Genomic DNA, 27,328 nt, shown 5'->3' on the forward strand with positions numbered 1-27,328 from the left:
TAGGCCTAGGACAAAGCATAAAATTAGGAATAGGGCTAGGGTTAATGTTAGGGTTAGAATTAAGGCTAGGTTTAGGGATAGGATTAGAGCTAGGATTTGTATTACATTTAGGGCTAGGTTTAGGTATAGGGCTTATGTCAGGTCTAAGGTTATGGTTAGTGATAGTTTTAGGCTAAGGATTATGACCAGGTCTATTGTAAGTGTTACGTTTAAGGTTAGGGTCACGTTTACATCTAAGGGTATTATTAAAGTCAGACTTAGGTTAGGGTATGTGTTAGGTTAAGGATTAGGCTTAGGGCTCAAATTAGCTTTAGGGTTAGTGTTAGGGTAAGGGTAATGGAAACTGTTAAGTTTAGGGTTAAGGTTAGATTTAGAGTAGTGGGCAGGTTTCGGTCTAGGGATAGAATACATTTAGGGTTATTGTTAGGGTAATAGATTGGATTAGAACTCCAGTTAAAAGTAGGATTATGGTTAGGTTAGAGGTATGGTTAGAGTCAGGTCTAGGGTTATAATTTGTTAGGGTTATGGTTAGGGTAATGGATAAAATTAGAGCTAGGGATAGGGCTAGGATTATGGTTAGGTTTAGAACTATGGTTTGGGTTAGATTTTAGGTTAGGTCAAGATTTAGGTTTATGGTTATGTTTAGGTTAAGTATTAGGGCTAGGGTTAGGGTTAGAGATAGGGCAAAAGAGAGGGTTAGGGCTCTGATTAGGTCTAGATTTTGAGTTAGGTTAGGTATACTTAGGACTAGGGCTAATGTTAAAACTAGGGTTATGATTAGGGCTAGTGTTAAGTTTAGCATTATATCTAAATCTATTGTTCAGATAGATTTATGTTTAGGGTGATGATTAGAGATATGGTTCATGTTACAGTCAGAGTCAGGATCTGTGTTACTGATCAGAGTTAGACATAGACTCAAATTGGGGCTAGGGTTAAGGCTAGGTGTAGGGTTAATCTTTGTGTAAGAGTTATGATAAGAATTAGGGATAGGTCTAATGTCATGTCTAGGATTATGGTTTGTTTATGGTTAGCGTTAGGGCTTTGTCTTTGTTTTACTTTTCTTATACAGCTAGGGCTACTTTAGGATTAGCGATAGTGTTAGCACCAGTGCTATGGTGATTTTTAGGCTTACATTTATTGTTATGGTTAGATCTATGTTTATGGCTATGGTTATGTTTAGAGCTAAGGTTAAGGTTAGTGTTAGGATTATTAACGGATAGAGTTAGAACTAGAAATAGTGCTAGGGCGAGAGAGTTAGTCTTAGGGCTAGGGTTAGGGTTAGGTTTATGGGAAGAGATGGGGTTATAGCTAGGTTTAGAGCTGTAGTGAGTGTTAAAATTAGGATTAGACCTAGGTTTAGGATTAAGGCTATGTTTAGTACTAGGTTGAGGGTTTGTGTTAGAGCCAGGGCTAGGATTAGGGATTCGACTAATGTCAGGTCTAGATTTATGGTTAGTGTTAGTTTTAGGGTTAGGTTATGCCTAGGTCTAGTGTAAGGGTTAGGTTTAGGTAAGCTTCAGGTTTAATGCTAGGTGTGTTATTAGGGTCATAGTCAGGGTAGGTTTTGGTTTAGGTTAAGTTTTAGCTTAAGGATTGAATTAAGTTTAGAATTAAGGTTACAGATAATGTAATGGATAGGTTATGTTTAGGGTTCAGTTTAGATTTAGAGTAATAGATAGGGTTAGTGTTAGCCATAGGGTTAGCATTACACCTAGGGTTAGCATATGACTTAGAGTCATCTTTAGGGTAATGGATAGTATTAGAGCTCAGGTTAGGGCTAGGAATAAAGTTACAATTAGGACTAGGGTTAGGATGAGGACTAGGGTTAGTGTCAGGCATAGTTCTAGGGTAAGTATTAGCATTTGAGCTTGGGTTAGGTCTTGGGAGAGGGTTAGGTTTAGAGTCAGGAATAGGGTAGCGTTAGGTTTGTATTTAGGGTGAGGGTTAGAGTTTGAGCTAGGTTTAGGTCTAGGACTAGTGTAGGATTAGAATTAGGTCTAGGATTATGGTTAGGGTTATAATTAGGGCTAGGTTTAGGGCTAGAATATGGGCTAGGTTTTGTGTGAGTTTTAGGGCTAACATTAGGGCTATGTTAAATATAATAGCGAGGAATATGTTTATGGCTAATTTTAGGGTCAGTGTTATGGATATGTCTAATTTTAGGGTTAGATTTTGGGTTAGCATAAGGTTTAGAGCTAGAGTTTGTTTAGTGTTAAGGGTCATTGATCAAGACAGAGTAAGGTTTAGCGTGAGTGCCAGAATTACAACTAGCATTGGTTTTAGGGATAGGGTTATTCCTTAAGTTATGTTAACAGTAATTTTTAGGGCTTGTGCTAGGTTTTTGTTTAGAGCTAGAGCTAGATATATGACTATATTTAGGATTAGGTTTCATCTAGTGCTAGTGTTACTGTTAGGTTTATGTATAGGTTTACCAGTATGGGAATTGATAATTTTCAGTTTAATGTTAGAGTCAGGTTTAAACTTAGGGTTAGTGTTAGGGTCAGAATAAGGGTCAGGGTTAGGATTCAGTTTAGAGCTAGAATGAGGACTAGGATAGGACCAGTAATAGAGTTAAGGTTTGGGGTAGGTGAAAAATTAATTCTAGGACTAAGGTAGCATTAGGGTTAGGGTTTCACTTAGGAAAAGGGATAGGGTTTAAGGTAAGGTTATAGTTAGGATTAGGTTTAGGGCCAGGGATAGGTTTAGGGTTAGAGTTAAAAAATAGGGTTAAGTCTCAGATTTGGGCTAGAATTTTTGTTATCCTTACAGCTATGGCTAATAAAAGAACTAGATTTCTGTTTAGGGTTAGTTCTAGGCTTAGTGTTAGGGCAATGTTTAGAGCTAGGGTTAGTGTTAGGGGCTGATTTAGTGTCAGGGTTTTTTCTAAGCTTAGGGTTAGGACTCAAATTAGGGCCAGGTATAGGACTAGGTGTAGCTTTAGTGTTTGGTTTAGGTTAAGGGTTAGGGTTATGGCTCGGTTTTGTTTTAGGGTTTTGGTTTAGAATTAGGTTTAGAGCTAGGGTTTCTATTGAATTAAGGGTTATCATTGGATTAGGGTTAGTTTTATGGTTAGGGCCACAATTAGCACTAGCATTTGGTCTAGTTATAGGTTTCTTTACATTTGGTAAAGTGTTATTGTCAGGGCTAGTGCTAGGTTTTTGTTATGGCCTAAGGCTAGATTTATGACTCTATTTAGGATTAGGTTTGGTCTAGTGCTAGTGTTAATGTTAGGTTTAAGTATAGATTTACCTGTAGGGGTAGGGTTAGAGTTATGTTTAAGGTTAGGTTTAGGTTTAGATTTAGGGTTAATGTTTGGGTCAGGATAAGGGTCAGGGTTAGAATTAGGGCTAAAGCTAGAATGAGGCCTAGGGTTATGACTAGAAATAGTGTTAGGGTTTGGGATAGGCTAAGGATTAGTGTTAGGACTAGGGTTACATTAGGGTTACGGTTAGGCTTAGTGTAAGGGATAGGATTAAATTAAGGTTAGGATTAGGGATAGGGTTAGGGATAGGTTTAGGGTTAGGGTTAGTCTTAGAGTTAAACCTATGTATAGAGCTCAGATTAGCAGTAGTATATGTGTTAGCATTAGGGCTATAGCTAATGAAAAATGTTAATTTCTGATTAGGGCTAATTTTGGTTTAGCATTAGTGCAATGTTTAGAGCTAGGGTTAGTATTAGGATCTGAGTCAGGGTCAGGGTTACTCCTAGAGTTAGGTTTAGGACTCAAATTTTGACAAGGTTTAGGGCTAGGTTTAGTGTGAGAGTTTGGTTTAGGTTAAGGGTTAGGGTTAGGTTCATGGCTCAGTTTTGTTTTAGGGTTTGTTTAGGGTTAGGGCTAGTTTTCCAATTAGCATAAGGGTCAGGGCTAGTGTTAGGGTGAGCTTTAGGCTTAAGATCAGATTATATTCAAGTTTTGTTCTAGGACAGAGATTAGGACTAAGGTTCGGGCTAGAGATAGGGCTAGAGTTTGGGTTATGATAATGGATAGGTTTAGAACTAGGGACAGAGCTAGGGTGAGAGAATCATTCTTAGAGCTATGGATAGGGTTAGGTTTAGGGTTGGGGCTAAATTAGGGTTAGGATTAGTGCTAGTGTTAGTGTTAGTTTTAGGCGTAGTTTTAGTGCTAGGTTTAGGATAAGGTATGATGTAACACCTACGTTTTGGGTGAGGTCAAGACATAAAATTAGTGATAGAGCTAGGGTTAAGTTTATGGTTAGGATTAAGGCTAGGCTTAGTGCTAGGATTATGGCTAGGATTTCTGTTTGGGTTAGGACTAGAATTACAGCTAGGGGTAATGTCTGGTCTAGGGTTATGATTAGGGATTATTTTATAGTTAGGTTTATAGTCAGATCTATTGCAAAGGTTAGGTTGAGTGTTAGAGACAGCTTTGCAGCTAGGGTATTAGGGTCGGAATCAGGGTTAGGGTATGTGTTATGTTAAAGTTTAGTGTTAGGGCTCAAATTAGCATTAGGTTTAGTGTTAGGTTTAGGGTAATGGATATGGTTAACTTTAGGGTTAAACTTAATTGGACAGCTTTAGGGTTAGGGATAGTCTTAAGGTTAGGCCTAGGGATAGAATTCAGTTAGGGTTATGGTCAGGGTAATGGATAGAATTAGAGCTACAGTTAAGGCTAGGGTTATTGTTAGCTTAGGGCTATGGTTAGTGTTAAGCCTAGGGTTAGAATTATTTTAGGGTTAATTTTAGTGTAATAAATAAGATTAGAGATAGGTTAGGGCTAGGACTATGGTTAGGATTAAGGCCATAGTTTGGGTTAGTTCAAGGTTTAGTTTTAAGGCTAGATTTAGATTAAGTGTTGGGCTAGGTTTAGGGTTAGGAATAGGGTTAAAGCTAGGGTTAGGGCTCAGCTTAGGGCTAGGTTTTGGGTTAGGAATAGGGTTAAAGCTAGGGTTAGGGCTCAGCTTAGGGCTAGGTTTTGGGTTAGGGTAGAGATAAGGTAGGACTATAACTATTGTAAGAACTAGGGTTAAGATTAGGGCTAGTTTTAGAGATAGCATTAGGTCTATGTCAAGCTCTAGTGTTTAGATTAGGTTTAGGTTTAGGGAGATCATTAGTGTAAGAGTTAGTGTTAGGGTCCGAGTCAAGACCAGTGTTACTTATCAGGGTTAGTGATAGAAATTAAGGCAATGATGAAGGCGAGTTGTAGGATTAGGTTTTGTATTAGGGTTAATGTAAAAATTAGAGATAGGGCTAATGTAATGCCTAGCGTTACCTTTAGGCTAGGGTTAGAGTTAGGGCTATGGCTCAGTTTTGTTTTAGAGCTAGGGCTAGGGTTAGGGCTAGTTTTATGATTAGAGATAGTGTTAGGGCTAGTGGTAGAAGGAGATTTACACTTAGATTTATTGTTATGGTTAGTCCTAGGTTTAGCGCTAGGGCCTGCATTAGGATTAAGGTTAAGGCTTCTGTTAGGGTTACGGTAATGGATAGGTTTAGAACCAGAAATAGGACTGGGGTGCGATTAGAGTTACTCTTTGGGCTATGGTTAGGGGTAGGTTTAGGGTTAGGGCTAAATTAGGGCTAGAATAAGCGCTAGAGTTAAAGTTAGGGTTAGGCCTAGAGTTAGGGCTAGGGTTATGGTTAGTGTTCATGTTAGGGTTAGAGTTAGATTTAGGGCTAGGCTGAAGGTTTGTGTTAGGGCTATGGCTAAAGTTAGGGGTAGGTTTAGGGTTAGGGCTAAATTTGGGCTAGGATTAGTGCTTAGTTAGTGTTAGGGTTAAGCCTAGGTTTATGGTTAGGGTTAGGATTAGGTTTAGGGGAAGGGATATGTTTATAGCTAGCTTTAGAGCTAGGGCAAGGGTTATAATTAGGGTTAGGAATAAGGTTAAGCTTTGGGTTAGGGTTAAGACTAGTTTTAGAGCTAAGCTGAGGGTTTGTGTTAGGACTATGGCTAGGATTAGGGCTAGGACTAATTTTGTCAAGTGTAGGTTTATGGTTAGGGGAAGGGATGGGGTTATAGCTAGGTTTAAAGTTAGGGTTTAGGTTTGAATTTGATTTAGGGCTAGGTTAGGTTTAGGGTAAGGATTAAGGCTAGGTTAATGCCAGGATGAGGGTACGTGTTAGGGCTAGGGCTAATGTCAGGTCTAGGTTCAAAGTAGGAGTTTTATGGTTAGGTTATGGCTAGGTCTAGTGTAAGGGTTAGGTTTAGGGTAAGAGCCTTGTTTAGGGTAAGGTGTTTTATTAGGGTCAGGGTCCGGGTATGGTTTGGTTTAGGTTAAGGTATGGGTAAAGGCTTGCATTAACATTAGGTTTGGTTTAGGATTAGGGTAATGAATAGGGTTAGGTTTTGGGTTAATGTCATAGTAATGCATAGAGTTATTGTTAGCAATATGGTTTTCATTAGGCCTAGGGTTAGCATTTAGTTTAGGCTTATCTTTAGGGTAATGGATAGGGATAGAGCTAAGGTTAGGGCTAGAATTAAGGTTAAGTTTATGGCTATGGTTAGGATTAGGTCTAGGGTTAGTGTCAGAGTTTGGTTTAGGTTAAGTATAAGGTTTTAGCTAGGGTTAGTTCTAGGGCAAGGGTTAGGGTTATAGTTATGGGTAGGGTTAGGGTTAGGATTAGTGTTATGTTTTAGGAAAAGGTTAAAGTTTGAGCTAAGTTTAGGACTAGGGCGAGGTTTAGGGTTAGGGTTATGTCTATGGTTACGATTAGGGTTACAATTAGTGGTAGGTTTAGAGCTAGCATAAGACCTAGGCTTGTGTGATATTTATGGCTAGCCTTAGGGCTATGGGTAATGTAAGTGCTCACGTTATGGTTATGGCTAATTTTGGGGTTAAGGTCATGGATAATTCTAGTTTTATGGTTAGTTTTTGTGTTAGGATAAGTTTAAGAGCTAGGGTTTGTGTTAGGGTAATCATCAGTGTTTTTGTTAGTGTTAGGTCCAGAATTAGGAATAGCATTGCGTCTATGGATACAGTTAGTCTGTTTTTAGGTTAAGGGTTATTGTTAGGGCAAGTTCAAAGTTTATGTTTATGGCTAGGCTAGATTTGTGACTCTGTTTAGGATTGGGTTTGGTCTAGTGCAAGTGTTACTTTTAGGTTAAAGTATAGGTTTACCAGTAGGGGTAAAATTAGGGTCCGGTTTTGGGTTAGTGTCAGGTTTAGTGTTAGGGTCAGAATAAGAGTCAGGGTTGGGTTGGTTTAGGGCTTAAGCTAGAATGAGGCCTAGGGTTAGGACTAGTAATAGAGTTAATGTTTGGCATAAGCTAAGGATTAGTGTTGAGACTAGGGTAGCATTAGGGTTAGGGTTTGGCGTAGCTAATGGATAGGATTAGAGGTAGGTATAGGATTAGGGATAGGGTTAGGGATAGGGTTAGGGATAGGGTTTGGTTTAGGGTTAGTCTTAGAGTTAAACTTAGGTTTAGGGCTCAGATTACCACTAGTATATGTGTTAGCATTAGGGCTATGGCTAATGAAAATCTTAATTTCTGATTAGGTCTACTTTTTGGTTTAGCATTAGGGCAATGTTTAGACCTAGGGTTAGTATTAGAACCCAAGTCGGGGTCAGGGTTACTCCTAGGATTAAGTTTTGTACTCAAATTATAAGAAGGTTTAGGGCTAGGTTTAGGGTTAGTGTTTGGTTTAGGTTAAGGGTTAGGGTTAGGTTTATGGGTCATTTTTGTTTTAGGGCTAGGTTAGGGTTAGGGCTACTTTTCAAATTAGCTTTAGGAACATAGCTAGTGTTAGGGCGAGATTTAGGTTTAAGTTTTGGTTTTAATTCAGGTTTAGGCATAGGGCAAATATTAGAGCTAAGGTTGGGACTAGGGATAGGGTTAGAGTTTGTGTTATGATAAAGGATAGGTTTAGAACTAGGGCTAGGGCTAGGGCAAGAGTTAGAGTTAGTCTTAGAAATAGAAATAGGGTTAGGTTTAGTGTTAGGCCTAAATTAGGGCTAGGATTAGTGCTAGGGTGAGTGTTAAGTTTAGGCCTAGGTTTAGGGTTAGGGTTAAGGTTAGTGTTAGTGTTATGGTAAGGTATGATGTTACAGCTATGTTTAGTGCTAGGACAAGGGATAAAATTAGGGATAGGGCTGGAGTTAATATCAAAGTAAAGATAAAGGCTGGATTTAGAACTAGGGTTAGGGCTAGGGATAGGGCTAAAGTCAGGTCTGGGGTTATGGTTACGTAGGGTTAGGGATAGGGCTATAGCTCAGTTTTGTCTTAGAACTAGGCTTAGGATTAAGGCTACTTTTACATTAGTGATAGTGTTAGGGCTTCAGTGATAGTGAAGTTTAAGCTTAGATTTATTGTTATGGTTAGATCTAGGTTTAGGGCTATGGTTAGGGTTAGGGCTAAGTTTAGGTTTAGTGTTAGGTTTACTGTAACAGATAGATTAGAACTAGAAATAGGACTTGTTTGAGAGTTCAATTTAGTCTTTGGGCTAAAGATAGGGGTAAGTTAAGTGTTAGGGCTAAATTTGGGCTATGATTAGCGCTTGGTTAATGTTAGCGTTAAGCCTAGGATTAGGGTTAGTGTTATTATGAGGGTTCGTATTAGGTTTAGGGGAAGGGATATGTTTATAGCTAGCTTTAGAGCTAGGGCAAGGGTTATAATTAGGGTTAGGAATAAGGTTAGGTTTTCAGTTAGGATTCCGACTAGTTTTAGGCCTAGGCTAATGTTTTGAGTTAGGGCTATGCCTAGGATTAGAACTAGGGCTAATTTTGTCAAGTATAGGTTTATGGTTAGTATTTGTTTAGTGTTAGGTTATGGCTATGTATATTGTAAGGTTTAGGTGTAGGGTAAGTGTCAATGTTAGAGTCAGGTGTATTATTAGGGTCAGAGTCATGGTATGGTTTGGTTTAGTCTAAGATTTAGGGTTTATGTTTGAATTAGCTGTGCATTCAGAGTAGGGTTTGTGTAATGGATAGAGTTAGGATTATGGTTCCAGTTAGGCTTAGAGTAATGGATAGGGTAAGTGTTAAATATAGGGTTGTCGTTAGGCCTAGTGTTAGCCTTTGGGTTAGGCATTTCTTTGGGGTAACGGAAAGGGTTAGAGCTAAATTTAGGGCTAGAGTTAAGGCTAGTATTAGGGTTAAGGTTAGGGTTAGGCCTAGGGTTAATGTTAGGTTTAGGGTTAGGGTGAGTGTAGGCATTTGAAATAGGGATAGGGCTAAGATGAGGGTAAGGTTTTTGAGTCAAGGCTAGTGTTAGGTTTTGTGTTAGGATTATCTTTAGGCTGAGGATTAGAATTTGAGCTAAGGTAATGGCTAGAGCAAGGGTTTACCATTAGGGTTAGGAATAAGGTTATGTTTAAAATTATAATTAGGGATAGGTTTAGGGCTAGTATAAGGGCTAGGTTTTGTGTGATGTTTAGGGCTAACATTGGGGCTTGGGTAATGTAAGAGCTAGGAATAAGTTCATGGCTAGTTTTGGGTTAAGGGTAATGGATAAGTCTAGTGTTAGGGTTAGGTTTTGGTTTATATTAAGGTTTAGAGCTAGAGCTTCTAATAGATTTAGGGTCATTGTTGGGTTAGGGTTAGTTTTAAGTTTAGAGCCAAAATTAGGACTAGAGTTTTTTCTAGTGAGAGGTTTAGTCTTTACGTTAGGTTAAGGGTCATTGTTAGGGCTGCTGCTAGGTTTTTGTTTAGGGCTAGGGCTAGATTTATGATTCTATTTAAAATTAGGTTGTATAGTGCTTGTGTTACTGTTAGGTTTAGGTATAAGTTTATGGGTAGAGCTAGTGTTAGCATTTGGTTTAGGGTTAGGGTAAGGATTACATCTAGGGTTACTGTTTGGGCTAGAATAAGGGTCAGGGTTAGGATTAGAGTTAGAGCTAGAATGAGGGCTATGTTTAGGCTTGTGATAGAGATAGGGTTTGGGGAAGGCTAAGAATTATGGTTAGGATTAGGGTAGCTTTAGAATGAGGATTTGAGGTAGAGATAGGGTTAGGGTAAGTATTAGGGTTAGTGTTACAGTTAAGGTTAGGGTTAGCGTTAGAGTTTGGGTTTGGGTTATAGTTAGGTTGAGGATTAGTGTTAGTATTAGGGATAGGGTTAGTGTTAAGTTTAGGTTTATAATTAGGTGAGTGTTAGGGTTAGGGTTAGGATCAGGGTTAGGGTCACTCTTAGGGTTAGGGTTAGAGTTAGGTTTATTGTTAAGGGTAAGTTTAAGGTTAGGATTAGGGTTAGGGTTAAGTTTAGTTTAGGGTTATGGTTAGTGTTATGGTTAGTTTTAGGATTTGAATTAGGGTTAGGTTTTGGGTTAGGATTAGGGTTACAGTTAAGATTAGGGTTATATTTAGGGTTTGAATTAGGGTTATAGTTAAGATTAGGGTTACATTTAGGTAAGGTTTAGGTTTAGGGTAGGGTTAAGTTTAGGGTTAGTGTTAGGTTTAGAGTTAGTGTTTGTGATAGGGTTAGGGTTAGGGTTCAGGTTAGGATTAGGGTTAATTTTAGAATTAGGGTTAGAATTAGGTTAAGGTTTAGTGTTAGTTTTTTTTGTTAGGTTTAGGTTTAGGTTTTGTGTTAGGGTTAGGGTTCGGGTTACCGTTAGAGTTAGATGTAGCATTTGGATTAGGGGTAAGCTTAGGTGTAGTTTTATGGTTAGGTTTATGTTTAGAGGTAATTTTAGTGTTACGGTTAGAGTTAGTGTTAGGGTTAGGGTTAGTGTTAGGTTTAGGCTTGAATTAGAGATACTGTTAGTTATAAAGTTATAGTTGGGTTTAGGATTTGTGTTAGTTTTAGGGTTAAAGTTAGTGTTAGAGTTAGTGTTAGGTTTAGGGTTAGGCAAGGGTTAGAGATATGGTTAAGTTAGAGTAAGGTTTAGGGTTTGTGTTAGGGTTAGGGTTAAAGTTAGGGTTTGTATTAGGGTTATTGTTAGGATGTGGGTTAGTGTTAGGGTTCGTGCTAAGGTTAGGTTAGGTTTGGGGTTAGTGTTAGGGTAAGGTGTAGGTTTATAGGTAAGATTAGGGTTAGTGTTAACGTTAGGATTAGGGTTGTTAATTCTCTTTTGTGTTGTAATTATAGGATGGCCAGTTTTCGGAACAAGAATACAGAAACTCCAAAGAGTGAACCATCGCCTTGTTTTTAAGAAAAGAAAGGGGGAATATGTGGGGAGCTTTTTGCACACGTGACTGGGTAACTCTCAGTTTGTGTCTTAGGCGCTCTGGCTAAACTGTGTTGGAGCTTTCCCAACCATCTCCTGGTGTAAGAGCCAATCACTGACCCTGACCTTGGAGTGCTACCCCCTCAACCTTCATTAGATGGAATTCTCCCCTGAATTTCTTGTTCCCCAATAAAAGGCCACTCCCTGGCATGCCCCCCCCCTCTCTCTCTCCTGCTAGCCCTGAGTAATCCCTACTGCCCTACTGGGTGGTTTCAGGTGTGAATCAGAGGGAGAGCCTTTTCGGACCTGGTCATAGAAAAAGGTAACTGAGTCTGTGTGTTTATTTGATCTCACTAGCTAACTTTTATGCCAAGAACCTCTTTAATAAAACCAGTGCAGTGGTCGTATGGTGGAAGGTTAGAATTAGTGTTTGGGTTAGTTACAGTTAGGTTTATGGTTAGTGTTAGAGTTAGGGTTAGATTTAGTTTTAAATTTAGGGCTAAGTTTATGGTGAGGTTTTGTCTTAGTGTTAGGGTTAGGTTGAGGTTTATTATTAGGTTAAGGGTTAGGATTAAGTTTAGTGTTCGGGTTAGTGTTTGGATTAGGATTTGTATTAAGGTTAGCTTTGGGGTTAGGTTTAGGGTTAGGGTTATTGTTAGTATTAGGTTTAGGGTTAGGGTTGCAGATTGGGCAAGGATAAGTGTTAGTGTTAAGGTTAGTGTTAGTGTTACTGTTTGGCTTAGGGTAATATTTAGGTTTAGGTTTAGTGTTAGGTTTAGGGTTATTCTTATGGTTAGGGTTAGTGATAGGGTTAGTGTTGGGGTTAGGGTTAGTGTTAGAATTAGGGTTAGGGATAGTGTTAGAGTTAGTGTTAGTTTTAAGGTTAGTGTAAGGGTTAGGGTTAAAATTAGTTTCAGGGTTAGGGTTAGGGTTAGTTTTAGTTTTAGCTTTAGTGTTAGTGTTAGGGTAAGAGTTAGGGAGAGTGTTATGTTTCGTATAGTTTTAGAGTTAGCACCAAGGTCGGGGTTAAGGTTAGTGTTAAGTTTAGGGTTATGTTTAGGGTTAGTTCTAGGGTTAGGGTTAGGATTTGGATTATGTTTAGGTTTGGTTTTAGATGTAGGGTTAGGGTTAGAGTTAGGGTGAGTTTTAGGATTAGTGTTCATGTGAGGGATAAGGTTTGTGTTAAGGTAAGCATTAGGGTTAGGGTAAGAATTAGGGTCAGAGTGAGGCTTAGGGTTAGTTTTAGGTTTACTTGTAGGTTAGGGTTAGTGTTAGGGTAAGGGTTAGGATTAGTGTTAGTGTTAGGATTAAGGTTTATATTATGGTAAGGGTTAGGGTGAGGATTAGGGGTAGGGTTATGTTTAGTATTAGGTTCAGTGTTATTGTTAGTGTTACGGGTAGGGTTACAGATAGTGTTAGGGTTAGGGATCAGATTATGTTTACTTTTAGGTTTAGGTTTAGAATTAGGATTAAGGTTAGTGTTACAGTTAATTTTAGGGTTAAGAATAGGTTTAGTGTTAGGGTTCGGGTTATGTTTATGGTTAAGGTTAGTTTTCGGGTTAGGGTTAGGGTTAGGACTCTGCTAATGGTAGAGTTAGTTTTAGAATTGTGGTTAGGGTTTGGATTAGTATTAGTGTTAAGGTTTGTGTTAGGGTAAGAATTATGTTTTGTGTCAGGGTAAGGGTTATGTTTAAGTTTTGTGTTAGGGTTAGAGTTAAAATTAGGGTTTTGTTTATGATTTAGAAGAGGGTTAGAGTGTAGTGTTAGGATTAGTGTTAGGATTACGGTGAGGGTTAGATTTGCGTTAGGGTGAGGGTTTGGGTTATGGTGAGGTTTAGCATAAGTTTTATGGTTAGGGTAAGTGTAACGGTTAGAGTTAGTATTAGTGTTAGGGTTAGGGTGAGTGTTATGGTTAGAATTAGGGTTAGAATTAGGGTTAAATTACGGTTAGGGTTAAGACGAGTGTTTGCTTAAGGGTTAGAGTTAGGTTTAGAGTTAGTGTTTGGATTATATTTAGTATTAGTGTTTGGTTTAGGGTTAGGATAAAGGTGAGGTTTAGGGTTAGTGTAAGTGTTAGGGGTAGCTTTAGGTTTAGGGTTAGGGTTAGGGTTAGGAATAGCTTTAGGTTTAGTGTTAGTGTTGGGTTAAGGTTACAGTAAGGGTTATGTTAAAGTTAGGATTTGGTTTAGGTTTGTGTTAGAATTAGGGTTAGGGTTAGTGTTATAGTGAAGTTTAGTTTTAGGGTTAGGTTCACACTAGGGTTAGGTTTAGGGTTCGTGTTAACTTTAGGATTAGGTTTAGTGTTAGCTTTAGGTTTAGAATGAGGGTCAGATTTAGGGTTAAGGTTAGTGTTAGTGTTAGGTTAGTGTTATGGTTAGGTTTAGGGTTAGTTTTAAGGCAAAGGTAATTGTTAGAATTTTGTTTAGTTTTAGTGTCAGTGTTATGGTTAGGGTTAGTTTAGGGTTAGGGTTCATGTTAGGGTAAAGGTTAGGCTGAAAGGTAGGTTTAGGTTTTGATTTATGGTTAGGGTTAGTGTTAAGGTAAGGGTTGGACTAAGAGTTAGCGTTAGTGTTTGGGTTAGGGGTATATTTAGCTTTAGAGATAGAGTTAGGGTTGGGTTAGTGTAGTGATAGGTTTAGGGTTAGGGTTAGGTTGAGAGTTACAGATAGGGTTTGGGTTAGGATAAGGATTAGGGTTATTGTTAGGGTTATCGGTAGGGTTAGTGTTAGGGTTGAGGTTAGGGTTAGAGCTTAGTGTTAGGGTTAGAGCTTAGTGTTAGGCTTAGTGTTAGGATTGGTTTAGTGTTATGATTAGAATTAGGTAGTCTATTTTTAGGGTAAGTGTTTAAGTTAGCTTTAAGGTTAGGATTAGGTTTAAGGTTAGGTTTAGGTTTAGGGTTCCTGATAGGGTTAGAGTAGGGGTAAAGGTTAGTTTTAAGATTTGGGATAGAGTTAGTGTTAGGGTTAGTGTTAGGGTTAGGTTTAGGTTTAGGGTTAGGGTTAGGTAAGGGTTAGGGTTAGGATTAGGTTAGGATTAGGGTTATGATTTAAATTACAGTTTGTATTAGTGTTAGGTTTACATTAGGGCTATGGTTAGAGTTAGTGTTAGTGTTAGGGTTACTGTTAGGTTTAGTGTTATGCTATTGGTAAGGTTTAGGGTTAGTTTTAGGCTTAAAGTTAGTGATAATTTTAGGTTTAGTGTTAGGGTTAGTTCTTTGTTAGTCTTATGTTTAGGATTATGGCTAGGGTTAGGGAAATGATAGGGATAGGGTTTGGCTTATGTTCAAAATTTGTGCTTCAGTTAGTCTTAGAGTAAGATTTATGGTTAGTTTAAGGTTAGTTTAGGTTTGGGTTACATTTAGGGTGAGGTTTGGATTTAGTTTTAGTGTTATAATTATGGTTAGGGTTAGAGTTAGGATTAGAGTTAGGGTTAGTATAGGTTTAGGGTTTGGGTTGGATTTAGTGTTAGGTTTTAAGAGAGAGGTAGGGTTAGGGTTAGTGTTTGGGTTAGGGTTAGGGTTTGTGTTCGGGTTCGGGTTAGGGTTGGGGTTACAGTAAAGTTTAGGGTTAGGTTTGGGTTCTGGGTTAGTTTAGGGTTAGGTTTAGGATTAGTGTTAAGTTTAGGGTTAGGATTTGTGTTAGTGTTAGTGTTAAAATTAGTGTTAGTTTAATGGTTATGATTAGGGTTAGGTTTAGGGTTAGGGTTAGTCTTTTGTTAAGGATTAGATTTATGGTTAGTTTTAGGTTTAAGTTTAGGTTTTGATTTAGGAATAGTATTATGGTTAGGGTTGGATTTATGAATAGGATTAGTGTTAGGGTTAGGGTTAGTTTTCGTGTTTGGGTTAGTATTGGGGTTAATGTTAGGTCTAGTGTTAGGATTAGGTTTATGTTTAGTGTTAGTGTTAGTGTTTGGGTTAGTTTCAGTATTAGGGTTCAGGTTTAAATTAGGGTTATTGTTAGGGTTAGTGTTAGTGTTAGGGTTAGGTTTAGGGTTATGTTTATGGCTAGTTTTACAGTTAGGTGTAGATTTAAGGTTAGTATTAGGGTTAATGATAGGGTTCAGGTTATGGTTTCTGTTAGCATTAGATTTTGTGTTAGGGTTAGGATTAGTTTTAATATTAGATTTAGGGTTAGGTTTACAGTTATTGTTAGGGTTAGGGTATGGTTTAGGATTAAGATAAAGGTTCATGTTAGGGTTAGATTTAGTGTTAAGGTTACTATTAGTTTAAATGTTAGGGTTAAGTTTAGGGTTAGTCTTATTTTTAGCTTTAGGGTTAGGGTTAGGGTTACATTTGGGGTTAGTGTTTTTGTTAGGTTTTGTATTAGTGGTAGTTTTAGTATTTGTTTTAGTGTTAGGTTTAATGTTATTATTAGGGTCAGGGTTAGAGTTAGGATTAGTGTAGTGTTAGGGTTCATGTTATGGTGAGTTTTAGTGTTAGTGTTAGTTTAGGGTTAGGGTTAGGGTTAAGAATAGTGTTAGGGTTATGGGCAAGTTTAGGATTAGTGTTAGTGATAGGATTAGGGTTAGTGTTAGGTAAGGGTTCTGTTTATGGTTAGGGTTAGAGTTAGGTATAGAGTTAGGGTTAGTGTTAGAGATAGGCTTAGGGTTAGGGTTAGGGTTACAGTAACGTTTAGGGTTAGGTTTGGGTTTTGGGTTAGTTTAGGGTTAGGGTTAGGATATGTGTTAGGTTTAGGGTTAGGGTTTGTGTTAGTATTAGTGTTATGGTTAGTGTTAGGTTAGTGGTTATGATTTGGGTTAGGTTTATTGTTAGGGTTAGTGTTTGGTTTAGGATTAGGTTTATGGTTAGTTTTAGGTTTAGGTTTAGGTTTCGGTTTAGGATTAGTGTTATGGTTAGTGTTATGATTTTTGTTAGGGTTATGCTCAGGGTTAGTGATTGTGTTAGGTTTAGGGTTATTGTTAGAGTTTTTATTAGAGTTATGGTTAAGATTAGGGTGAGTTAGGGTTAAGATTAGCATGAGGGTTAGTGTTAGGGTTAGTGTTAGATTTAGGGTTAATGTAGGGTTAAGCTTTTTAATTGGGTTAGGGTTGGGGTGAGGTTTAGTGTTTGCGTAAGGGTTAGTGTCACTGTTCATATTAGAAATAGGATTAGGTTTAGGGTTAGGGCTATGGTTAGGGTTAGGTTTAGGTTAGGGTTAGGGTTATGTTTTGGGTTCCAGTTTATTATAGGGTTAGGGTTATGCTTAGGTTATGTTGTTGTTGTTGTTGTTAGAAATAGGGTTATAGTTAGGGTTATGATTGGTGTTAGTTTTAGTGTAAGGTTTAGTGTTAGGGTTCTGTTTATGGTTAGTGTTAGGTTTAGTGTTAGGCCTAAGTGTAGGGTTATGGTTAGTGTTTGGGTAAGAATTATGGTTAGTTTTAGAGTTTTGATTAGTGTTAAGTTTTGGGTTAGGATTGGGGTTAGGGTCATGGTTAGTGTTAGGGTTATGGTTTTGTTTTGGGGTAGGGTTAGGGTTAGTTTTAGTTTTAGGGTTAGGTTTAGAGTTACGATAAGGATTACAGTTAGAGTTAAATTTAGGGTTAGGTTTATGGTTAGCTTTAGAGTTACGGGTAGTGTTAGGGTTAGTTTTAGTGTAAGGGTTTTTGTTAAGAATAGGGTCAGTGTTAGAGTTAGGGTTATGTTTAGGTTTAGGTTTAGTGTTAGTGTTAGTGTTAGTGAGAGGGTTATGATTGGGGTTAGGATTAGTGTTAGGGTTATGGTTAGGTTTACTTTTACTTTTAGGTTTAGGGTTAGGTTAGGTAAATTTTGGGGTTAAATTTAGTGTTTGTGCTAGTGTTAAGGTTAGGGTTGCAGTTAGTGTAAGGGCTAGGGTTAATGTTAGGGTTAGGGTTACATTTAGGCTTAGTGTTAGGGTTAGGATCTATGTTAGAATTAGGGTACTGTAATCATTAGGGATACAATTAGGATTGGGTTTTAGTTTGGAATTAGTGTTAGTGTTAAGGTTTATGTTAGAGTTAGAGTTAGGAATAGTTTTAGGGTTGGGGTTAGGGTTAGTGTTAAGGTTAAGTTTAGGGTTAGGGTTATCTTTAATGTTAGAGTTAAGTTGAGGTTTTGTGTTCAGCTTAGGGTTAGGGTTGGTGTTGGAATTTGGTAAAATAAGGGTTACGGTTAGGGTTACGTTAGGGCCAGGGTTATGGTTTGTTTAGGTTAGGTTTTGTGTTAGGGTTAGTGTTAAAATTAGTGTTAGTGTTAGGATTATGGTTAATATTAGGGTTAGGGTAAAGTTTAAGTTTTTTGTTACGGTTAGGGTTAGAGTCAGGGTTAGTGTTACTATTTGGTTTAGGTTTAGGGATTTCGTTATGGTTAGTTTTAGGGTTATTGTTAAGGTCAGAGTTAGTGTTAGATTTAGGGTTAGGATTAGGGATAGTGTTAGGGTTAGGGACAAGTTTAGGGTTAATGTCAGGGCTGGGGTTAGTTTTAGTGTTAGGGTTAGGGTTCATGTTATAGTTAGTGATAGGGTAAGGATTAGAGTTAGGGTTAGTGTTAGTGATAGGGTTAGGTTTAGGGTTAAAGTTTGGGTTAGGGTTAGTGTTCGGTTAAGGGTTAGGGTTCGTTTGAGGATTAGGGTTAGGTTTAGTATTAGGGTAAGTGTTAGGTTTAGGGTTAGGTTTAGTTTTAATGTTAGGGTTAGGGTTAGTGTTAGCCTTAGTAATAGGGTTAGGGTTGGGGTTAGGTTTAGTGTTAGTGTTAGGGTTAGGGTTAGTGTCACTGTTCATGTTCGAGATAGGGTTAGGGTTAGTTTTAGGGCTATGGTTAGGATTGGGGAAAGGTTAGGTTAAGGGTTATGAGGTGTGTTACGCTTTATGTTAGGGTTAGAATAAGGCTTAGGTTTAGTGCTACAGTTAGGGTTAGGTTTAGGTATAGGTTTGCGGTTAGGGTTAGGGTTAGTGTTAGGTTTAGTATTAGGTTTATTGTTAGGGTTCTGTTTATGGTTAGTTTTAGGTTTAGTGTGAGGGCTATGGTTATTTTTAGGTTTAGTATTAAGGTAAGGGTTAGGATTAGGTTTAGAGATTGGGTTAGTGTTAGGTTTAGGGTTACGTTTGGGGTTAAGTTTAGATTTAGTGTTAGGGTAAGCGTTAGGTTTTTGAATTATGGTTACAGATAGTTTTAGTATTAGGGTTAAGTTTAGGGTTAGGGTTAGAATTAGGGTAGTGTTAGGGATAAGGTTATGGTTCGTTTTAGGTTTAGTGTTATGGATAGGTTTTGTGTTAAATTTAGGGTTATGTTTAGTGCTACGGTAAAGATTAGGCTTAGAATTAGGTTTAGTGTTTGGTTTAGGGTTAGTTTTAGGGGTATAGGTAGGGTTAATGTTAGTTTTAGGGTTAAGGTTTTAGTTAGGGTTAGGATTAGTGTTAGGGTTTGTGTTAGGCTTAGGTTTAGGGTTAGTGTTAGGTTTAGGGTTAATGAGAGGGTTATGGCTGGCTTTAGGGTTTGTGTTAGTGTTAGGTTTATGGTTATTGTTACGATTAGTCATAGATTTAGGGTTAGGTAAGGGTTAGGATTAAAGTTAGGGTAAGTTTTAGGGTTAAGGTTCGGGTTGAGGTTAGTGTTAGTGTTAGGGTTAGGTTTAGATTTAGGGTTAGTTTTAGGATTAGGGTTAGGATTTGTGTCAGGGTTATGTTTAGGTGTAGTGTAATTTTTAGGGTTACGATTAGGATTAGGATTTGGGTTAGTATTATTGTTAGTGTTAGGTTTTGTGTTAGAGTTAGTGTTATGGATCATGTTAGAGTTAGGGTTAGAGTTAATGTTAGGATTAGGTTTGGGTTAGTTTTAGTGTTAATGTTAGGGTGAGGTTTTGTGTTAGGATTTTGGTTAAGATTGGGGTTTGCGTTAGTGTTAATTTTAGGGTTAGGGTAAGTGTTAGATTTAGTGTTAGGGTTAGGTAAGAGGGTTCAGGTTATTTTAGGGTCAGGGTTATGGTTGATATTAGGATTTGTGCTAGTTATAGGGTTAGAGTTAGTGTTAGTGTTAGTGTTAGGATTAGGGTTAGGGATAGTGTTAGTTTTACTGTTAGGAATGGGGTTATGTTTAGTGTTAGTGTTAAGGTTAGGTTTAGAGTTTTGTTTAGAGTTAGGGTTAGTTTTATGGTTAGGGTTTGTGTTCATGTTAAGGTTAAGGTTAGGATTAGTGTTAAGGTTAGGGTTAGGGTTATGTTTATTGTTAGGGTTAGAGTTAGGGTTAGGATTAGCATTCAGTTTAGCATTAGGGTTATGGCTAAGTTTAATGTTAAGGTTAGTGTTAGGGTTAGGGTTAGGTTTAGTGTTCGTTTTAGGGTTAGAGTTAGTATTAGGGATAGAATAAGTATTAAGGATAGATTTAGGGTTATGGTTAGTTTTAGTGTTAGTATTAGGGTTAGGGTTAGGTTAGGTATTTGGTTTGGTTTAGGGGTAGTATTAGGGTAAGGTTTAGGGTTAGGGTTAGTGTTTGTGTTAGTTAGGGTTAAGTAAGGGTTAGGGTTTAGGTTAAGTTAGTTTAAGCGTTATTGTTTGGGTTAGTATTTGTGTTAAGGTTAGGGTTAGAGTTAATATTAGTGTTAGGATTTGGCTTAGGGTTAATTTAGGGTTAGTTTAGAATTAAGGTTAGGGCTAGTTTTAGGGTTAGTGTTAGGTTCAGAGTTAGGGTTAGGGTTAGATTTATGGTTAGGTTTAGAGTTAGGGATAGGCTAGGGTTAGGGATACTGTAAAGGTTAAGAATAGTTTTAGGGTTAGGGTTAGTTTTAGGGTTATTGTTACGATTAGGGTTTGTATTATTATTAGGGTTAGTGTAAAATTGGGGTTAGTGTTAGTGTAGGGTTAGGGTTAGAATTAGGGTCAGGTTTAGGGTTCATTTTAGAGTTACAAGTAGATTTAGGGTTAGTGTTAGGGTTAATGTTATGATTCGGAAATGGTTTGTGTTAGGGTTAGGTTTATGTTTAGGGTTATGAGTAGGACTATGGTAAGAGTTAGCTTTAAAATTAAACATACGGTTAGTATTACGGTTAGTGTTAGGTATAGGGTTATGGTTATACTTAGTGTAAGTTTAGGGGTTAGTTTTGGGGTCAATGTTAGTGTTACAGTTAGTGTTAGGTTTAGTGTTAGGGTTAGGTGTATGGTTAGATTTAAGTAAGGGTTAGGGTAAGAGTTAAGGTTTTTGTTAGAATTAGGATTATGGTCAGGTTTTGTGTTAGGGTTAGGGTTAGGTTAGGGTTAATGTTAAGATTAGGGTTAGTTTATGGGTTAGGGTTAGTGTTAGGGATACAATTAGTGTTAGGGTTAAGGTTAGGTTAATATTAGGTTTACAGTTACTGTTCATTTTAGAGTTAGGGTTAGTATTACTTTTAAGTTTAGGTTTAGGGTTAGTATTAGGGTGAGAGGCAGTGTTAGGTTTAGGTTTATGTTTAACTTTAGTGTTTGGGTTAGGTTTATACTTAGTTCTAGGTTTAGTGTTAGTGTTAGGGTTAGGGTTAGTTTTTGGTTTAGGGTTAGTGTTAGGGTGAGGGTTATTTTTAGGTTGTGGTTAAATTTAGGGATAGCCTTAGGATTACTTTTAGAATAAGGTTTAGGGTAAAGGTTAAGGTTAGTGTTAGGATTAGTGTTATGGTTAATGTTAGGTTTAGGATTAGAGTTTGTGTTAGATTTAGGGTCAGGTGTCAGGTTAGTGTATGGTATAGAGTTAGGGTTATTGTTAATGATAGGGTTAAGGTTGGGTTTAGGGTTAGGGTTAGAGTTAGGGTTGGTGTTAGGGTTAAAATTAAGGTATGTGAAAGCATTAGGGTTAGGGTTAGTCTTAGGGTTTAAATAAGGATTAGTTTTAGTGATAGGGCTAGGGTTATACTTAGGGTGTTACAGTTAGGGTTAGCTTTATTGTTAGTGCTAGAGTTAGGGTTAGTGATAGTGTTAGGTTTAAGGTTAGGGTTAGTGTTAGGACAGGGTTAAGGTTAGGGTTAGGTGAAGTTTAGGGTTATGGTTCGATGTAGTGTTTGTGTTACGGTGAGGTTTGGGGTTACGTTTAGAGTTAGGGTTAGGGTTATATTATTGTTAGGATTAGGTTTAGTGTTAGGGTTAGTTTAAGGTTAAGGGTTAGGTTTAGGGTTGTGGTTAGAATTAGTGTTAGTGTAAAATTAAGGTTAGGGTTAGGGTTATATTTATGATTAGGGTTAGGGTTGGTTTTAGGTTTATGGTTAGGGTTAAGTTTAGGGTTATGGTTAGGATTAGGGTTAGGGTTCGGGTTAGATTAGAGTATGTTAAGGTTTCAGTTAGGTTTAAGATTAGTGTTAGTTTTAGGTTTAGGGTTAGATTAGTGTTAGGGTTTGGGTTAGGGTTCCTGTTAGGTTTAGGTTTAAGGTTAGTGTTAGGTTCAGGTTTAGGGTTTGCTTAGGGTTAGGTTTTGTGTTAGTGTTAGGGTTAGGTTTAGGGTTAGCATTAGTGTTTGGGTTGGGTAATACTTAGGTTTAGGCTTAGTGTTAGGGTTAGAATTAGTGTTATATTTAGGGTTTGGGTTAGGGTTATTGTTAGAAGTAGGACTAGGGTTAGTGTTAGGGTTAGGGTTAAATTAGGGCTAGGGTTAGTGTTAGAGTTAAAGTTAGGGTTAGGGTTAGGTTTTTGTTAAGATTAGGAAGTGGGTTAGTTTTAGTGTTAGTGTTAGTTTTAGGGGTAGTCTTTCCGTGAGAGTTAGGCTTAGTGGTATGTTTAGGTTTATGGTTCGTGTTAGGGTTTCCCTTATGGTTAGTGTTAGGGTTAGTGTTAGGTTTAGGAATAGGGTTAGGGTTATATTAGGGGTAGCATTACGGTAGCTTAGGGTATGGGTTATGGTTTGTGTTAGGGTTTGTGTTGGGTTAGGGTTAGATTAGGGTTAGAGTTAGGCTTAAGGTTAGTGTTAGAGGGAGGGTTAAGATTTGTGTAAGGTTTATTTTCAGGTTATGGTTAAGTTTTGTGTTAGGGTTAGGTTAGGTATAGGTTTTCGGTTGAAATTACGGTTAGGGTTAGGGATATGGTTCATTTTAATTTTAGGGTTAGGGTTAGGATTAGTGCTTGTGTTAGGGATTATTTAGTTTTTATATCAGGTTCAGGGTTAGGGATAAGGTTAGGTTTAGTGTTTTGTTTAGTATTAGGGTTTGTGTCAGGGTTGTGGTTAGTGTTAGGGTTGAAATAATTATTACGATTAACTTTAGGTTTAGGGCTATGGTTAGGGTTAGTTTTAGGGTTTAGGTTACTGTTAGGGTTTGTGTTAGATTTTCAGTTGGGTTAAGGGTTAGTGTTAGGATTGTGTTTGAGTTAGGGTTAGTGTTAGGGTTAGCATTAGGGTTAGGTTTAGGGTTAGTGTTAGGTTTAGCATTAATCTTTGGGTTAGGGTTAGTGTTAAATTTTTTATTAGGGTTGGTGTTAGTGTTAGGATTATGGTTATGGTAGGGTTAGTGTTGGGGTTAGAATTAGTGTTATGTTTAAAGTCATGGTTTGGGTTAGGGTTGGTGATAGGGTTAATGTTAGTGTTAGTGTTAGATTTAGATTTATGGTTATTGGTAGGGTTAGCATTCGGGGTCGGTTTAGTGTTACTTTTAGTGTTATTGTTATGATTAGAATTAGTGTCAGGATTAGTGTTATGTTTAGGGTTAGGTTTAGTGTTAGAATTGGGTCTTGAGTTAGCAATAAGTTTAAAGGCAATTATAATTTTAGGGTTAGAATTCAGGTTAGGTTTAGAGTAATGGATAGGTTAGGTTTAATGATAGTGCTAGGGTAAGGCTGAGGATTAGCATTAGGGTTTTGGTTAGGGTTTGGGTAATGGATAGGGTCAGAGCCAGGGTTAGGGCTAGGCTTATGGTTAGAGTTAGGGCTAGGGGTAGGATTATGTTTAAGTTTATTGTGGGGATTTAGGTTTAGGGTAAGGGTTAGGCGTAGGTTTAGGGTTTGAGTTAGGTTTATAGCTAGGTTTGGGTTTTGGATTTGGGCTATGTTTTGAGTTACATTAGGGATCTTTTTAGGGATACTGTAATGTAATATATAAGGTTAAAATTAGGGCGAGTTTTAGAGTTACATTTAGGACTGAGTCTAGTTTTTAAATTAGGTTTAGGTTTACGGTGATGTTTTTAACTAGGGTTAATGTTAGGGTCCGAGTCAGGGTCACAGTTTGTTTTATATTTAGGAATAAACTCAAATTATGGGCAGGCTTAGAGCTAGATATAGGGTTAGGATTTGGTTTAGGTTAAGGGTTAGGGTTAGTCCTATGGCTAGCTTTTGTTTTAGGACTAAAGCTAAAGTTAAGGGTAGTTTTGTGATTAGCATTACTGTTACTGCTACTGATAGGGTGAGTTTAGGCTTAGGAGTAGATTTAGAGTTAAGGTTAATTCTAGGGTTAGGGCTATGGCTAGTGTTAGAGCTAAGATTAGGCCTAGTGTTTGTGTTATGATAAAAGATAGGTTAGAACTAGGAATATGACTATGTCAAGAGTATGATTTAGTCTTATAGCTAGAATTTGGGATAGGTTTAGGGCTAAATTAGGGCTAGGAATGGATCTAGGCTTAGTGTTAGGCTTAGGCCTAGGATTAGGGCTATTTTATGGTTAGGTTTAGGGGAAGGGCTGCCTGTTTGATTTCCACCTCCTTTTCCATTTACAAATAAGTGATAAGATTAAGTGAAACCTTAAAATACAATATGTTCATGATAGTGAACCATCAAATTTAGAAGAACATACCTTAGGAGCATACTAAGGCTAGATAAAAGATTACTCCTGCCAAGTATCATAGAAATTTGAACAAAATTAACTCTCATCCATCATTACCTCTAACCTTAGCACTAGCCGTAACCCTAAACCTAACTTTTACCCTAACCTGATTAGAGAACCATTGATCCTAAAATTCCTCCCTTTGGGGAGCCTTGTGGGGCAAGCTAAGTGATGAATCCTATGCAACATCAAACAAATATGACCAAATAAATATGGGAAATATTTCATTACATGCATATTTTTCTGATTTCTCCCAAAGGGCTCTCAGATTTAGTTGTTTTTGCATGCTTAAGCATAGGCCTACTTTTACAAGGAACATATCATAATCCCTACAGAGAACAAATGGAGTGTGTGAAGTTTCAAGTAGTTAACACAAACCCTGTTTGATATTCAACTCCATTAACTTTCCCGTACAGGTCAAAATGAGGTGAAATCTTAAAATACAAAATGTTGCTGAAAGCGAACCAGTTAATATAGAAGGCCTAAAGCTGGGGAACAGAGTAAATCTAGCTAAAAGATAAATCCTTCCAATTATCAAAAAATTTTGAATAAAGTTAACTCTAACCCTAACCCTAGCTGTAACACTAGCTCTTCCCCTAACCCTAACTTTTTGATGAAACCTTTGATCATAGAATTTCCAAACTTGGGCAGCCTAGGGGCACAAGCTAAAGAATAAATGCTGCACAGTATCAAGAAAATTTGTCCAATAAGTTGATGAAGTATATCAATACATGAATATTTTTCTGTTATCTCCTAAAGAATTCTTGAATAATTTTTTTTTTTACATGCTACAGCTTAGGTCTACTGTCACAAGAAAAAACCAGAGATTACTCACAGAGAATTGAAGGAGTGTGAAGTTTCATGCACCTAGCACCAATGCTTTGATGTCCAGCTCCATTTCCATTTACCTGTATAGGACAAAATGACTGAAACTTTAAATACAAGCTGTTCTTTAAAGTGAACCATTGAACCTAGGAGGCCCAAACATGTGGAGTATAGAAAGGATAAAAGAAAAATGAATCCTACCAAGATTCAATTAAATTTCAACAAAACTAACTCTAATCCTAAAACTAGCTCTAATACTAGCCCTACGCTATCCTTAACACAAACCCTAACTGGTTTGAAAAACTGTGGATTCAAAAAGTCACAAATGTAGGAATCCTAGAAGGTTAAGCTATCAGATGAATTATATGCAGTATCAAAGAAATATGACCAAATAATTGAGGTGGTATTTCAGTTCGTACATATTTCTCTGTTTCCTGCTAAAGTGCTCTTGCATAATCTTGTTTTTGCCATCTTCATCTTAGGAATACATTAACAAGGAACAAACCAGAGAGTTCCCACAGAGAACTGATTCAGTGTTTGAAGTTTCAAGCAGCTAGCACCAAACCGGTTTAAGTTCAATCTCCATTTTCATTTACCTATATAGATCAATATGAAGTGAAAACTTAAAATACAGAGTGTCCCTGTTAGTGAACCATTGATATGAGAAGGCCCAAATCTGAGGAGCATATTAAGGCTAGGTAAAAGATGACTCCTTGCAAGTATTAAAGAAATGTGTACAAAACTTACTCTCACCCTAACACTACATCTAAACCTAACCCTAACCCCAAACCTAACACTAACCCTAACTTGATTAGAGAGCAATTGATCCTAGAAGTCCCACACTTGGAGAGCTTTGTGGGGTAAGCTAAATAATGAATCCTACTCAGTATCAAACAAATCTGACATAATAATTATGGGAGGAATTTCAGTACATGCATATTCCCTGCTTTCTCCTAAAGGGCTCTCAGATAAAGTTGTTCTTGCATGCTTCAGCTTAGGCCTACACTCACAAGGAACATACCCGTGCGTCTGCAAAGAGAACTGAGCGGGTGTGCACAGTTTCAAACAGCTAGCATAAACCATGTTTGTTTTCCAGGTCCATTTACATTTACTCATATAGGTCAAAATGAAGTAAAATTAAAATATTAACTGTTCTGAACAATAAAATGTTGAACCAAAAGGTCTAAACCTGGAGAACAGAGTAAGGTTAGTTAAAGATGAATCCTGGATTGTATCAAAGAAAGTTAAATAAAGTAACTCTAACCCTAATGCTACCTCTAAACTGAGCCCTAATATTAACCCTAAAAATTAACATAGCCTTATCCCTAACCCTAAATTTAACCCTAAATTTAACTGTATCCATTGGCCAAACCCTAGGTCTAACTCTATCCATTACCATAACTCTAACCCTAAACCTAATGCTAAATGTATCTCTAACTAGAACATTTACCCTAGACCTGCTCTAATTCTAACCCTCGCCCTCACCCTAAATCTAGCTCAAACCATAACACTTACCCTAAACCTAACCCTAACCTTAGGCCGAAACATAACCGTAACCCCAACCATAACACTAGCCCTAATCCTAACCGAAAACGTAGCCCTAACCCTAGCTTTAATCCTATCTTTACCCTAAACTTAAGCCTAACACAAGTGCTAACAATAGGACTAAACCTAACTGTATAGCAATCCCTTAGGCTATTCAAAACCCTAAATTTAACCTGAACCCTAACGCTAACATTATCCATTACTCTAAACCTAATGTCAATTTGAGCCTTAACCCTAAACCTTAAACAAAACCTATTTCTAATCCTTACCTTGACCATTATAATATACCTAGCTCTAAACCTGACCTTTACCCTAAACTTAACCCTTACAGTAGACGATTTCATAACCAAATCCTACAAACACCCTTAACTATAATGCTAGACCTGACATTAGTCCTAGCCTTAATCCTAGCCCTAGCTCTAACCCAAACCCTCATTCGAGCCATAAACATAACCTTAAATCTAACCTTTATCCTAACCCTAACCAACGACCTAAACCTAACTATAACCCTAGCCCTAAACTTAACTCTAACTGTATCAATTACCCAAAACATAATCCTTATCCTAATGCTAACCCTAGGATTAACCCTAACCCTATCACTATCCCTAAAACTATTAATTACCATAAACCTAACCTGAATCTCAAATCTAAACCTATTTTTACTCTAATCCTAACCCTAACTCTCATTTAAACCATAACCCTAAACTAAAACCCAAACCAAGCATTAACACTGACCCTGGCCCTAATAATTCCCCTAGCTCTATATCTGACTCTTACCCTATACCTAACCCTTAAAATAGACCTAGCCAAAAACCCTTCCCTAAAACTATCCCTAACTGTAAGCCTAGACCTGACATTAGCCCTAGCCATAATTATATCCCTAACCCAAACCCAAGCCCTTATCCTAGCACTAAACATAGCATTAATTACAATCCTAGCCCAAACCCTAGGCCTAACCCTGACACTAACCTTAGCCATAGTCTTAGCCCTAATATAGCCCTATCCCTAACCCTAGTCCTAAGACTAACTCTAACTCTCACATTAGACCTTTCACTTATTCTAACCCTATCTCTTATCATAAACCTAAACCTAGCCTTAACCCTAGCTCTAACCCTTGCCCTATCCTTTGCCCTAGCACTAACCTTAGACAAAACCTAACTCTAAATCAAGGCCTAACCCAAAGA

This window comes from Ictidomys tridecemlineatus, chromosome 7 (genome assembly GCF_052094955.1).
Source record: "Ictidomys tridecemlineatus isolate mIctTri1 chromosome 7, mIctTri1.hap1, whole genome shotgun sequence".
In the NCBI taxonomy this organism is placed as follows: domain Eukaryota; kingdom Metazoa; phylum Chordata; class Mammalia; order Rodentia; family Sciuridae; genus Ictidomys; species Ictidomys tridecemlineatus.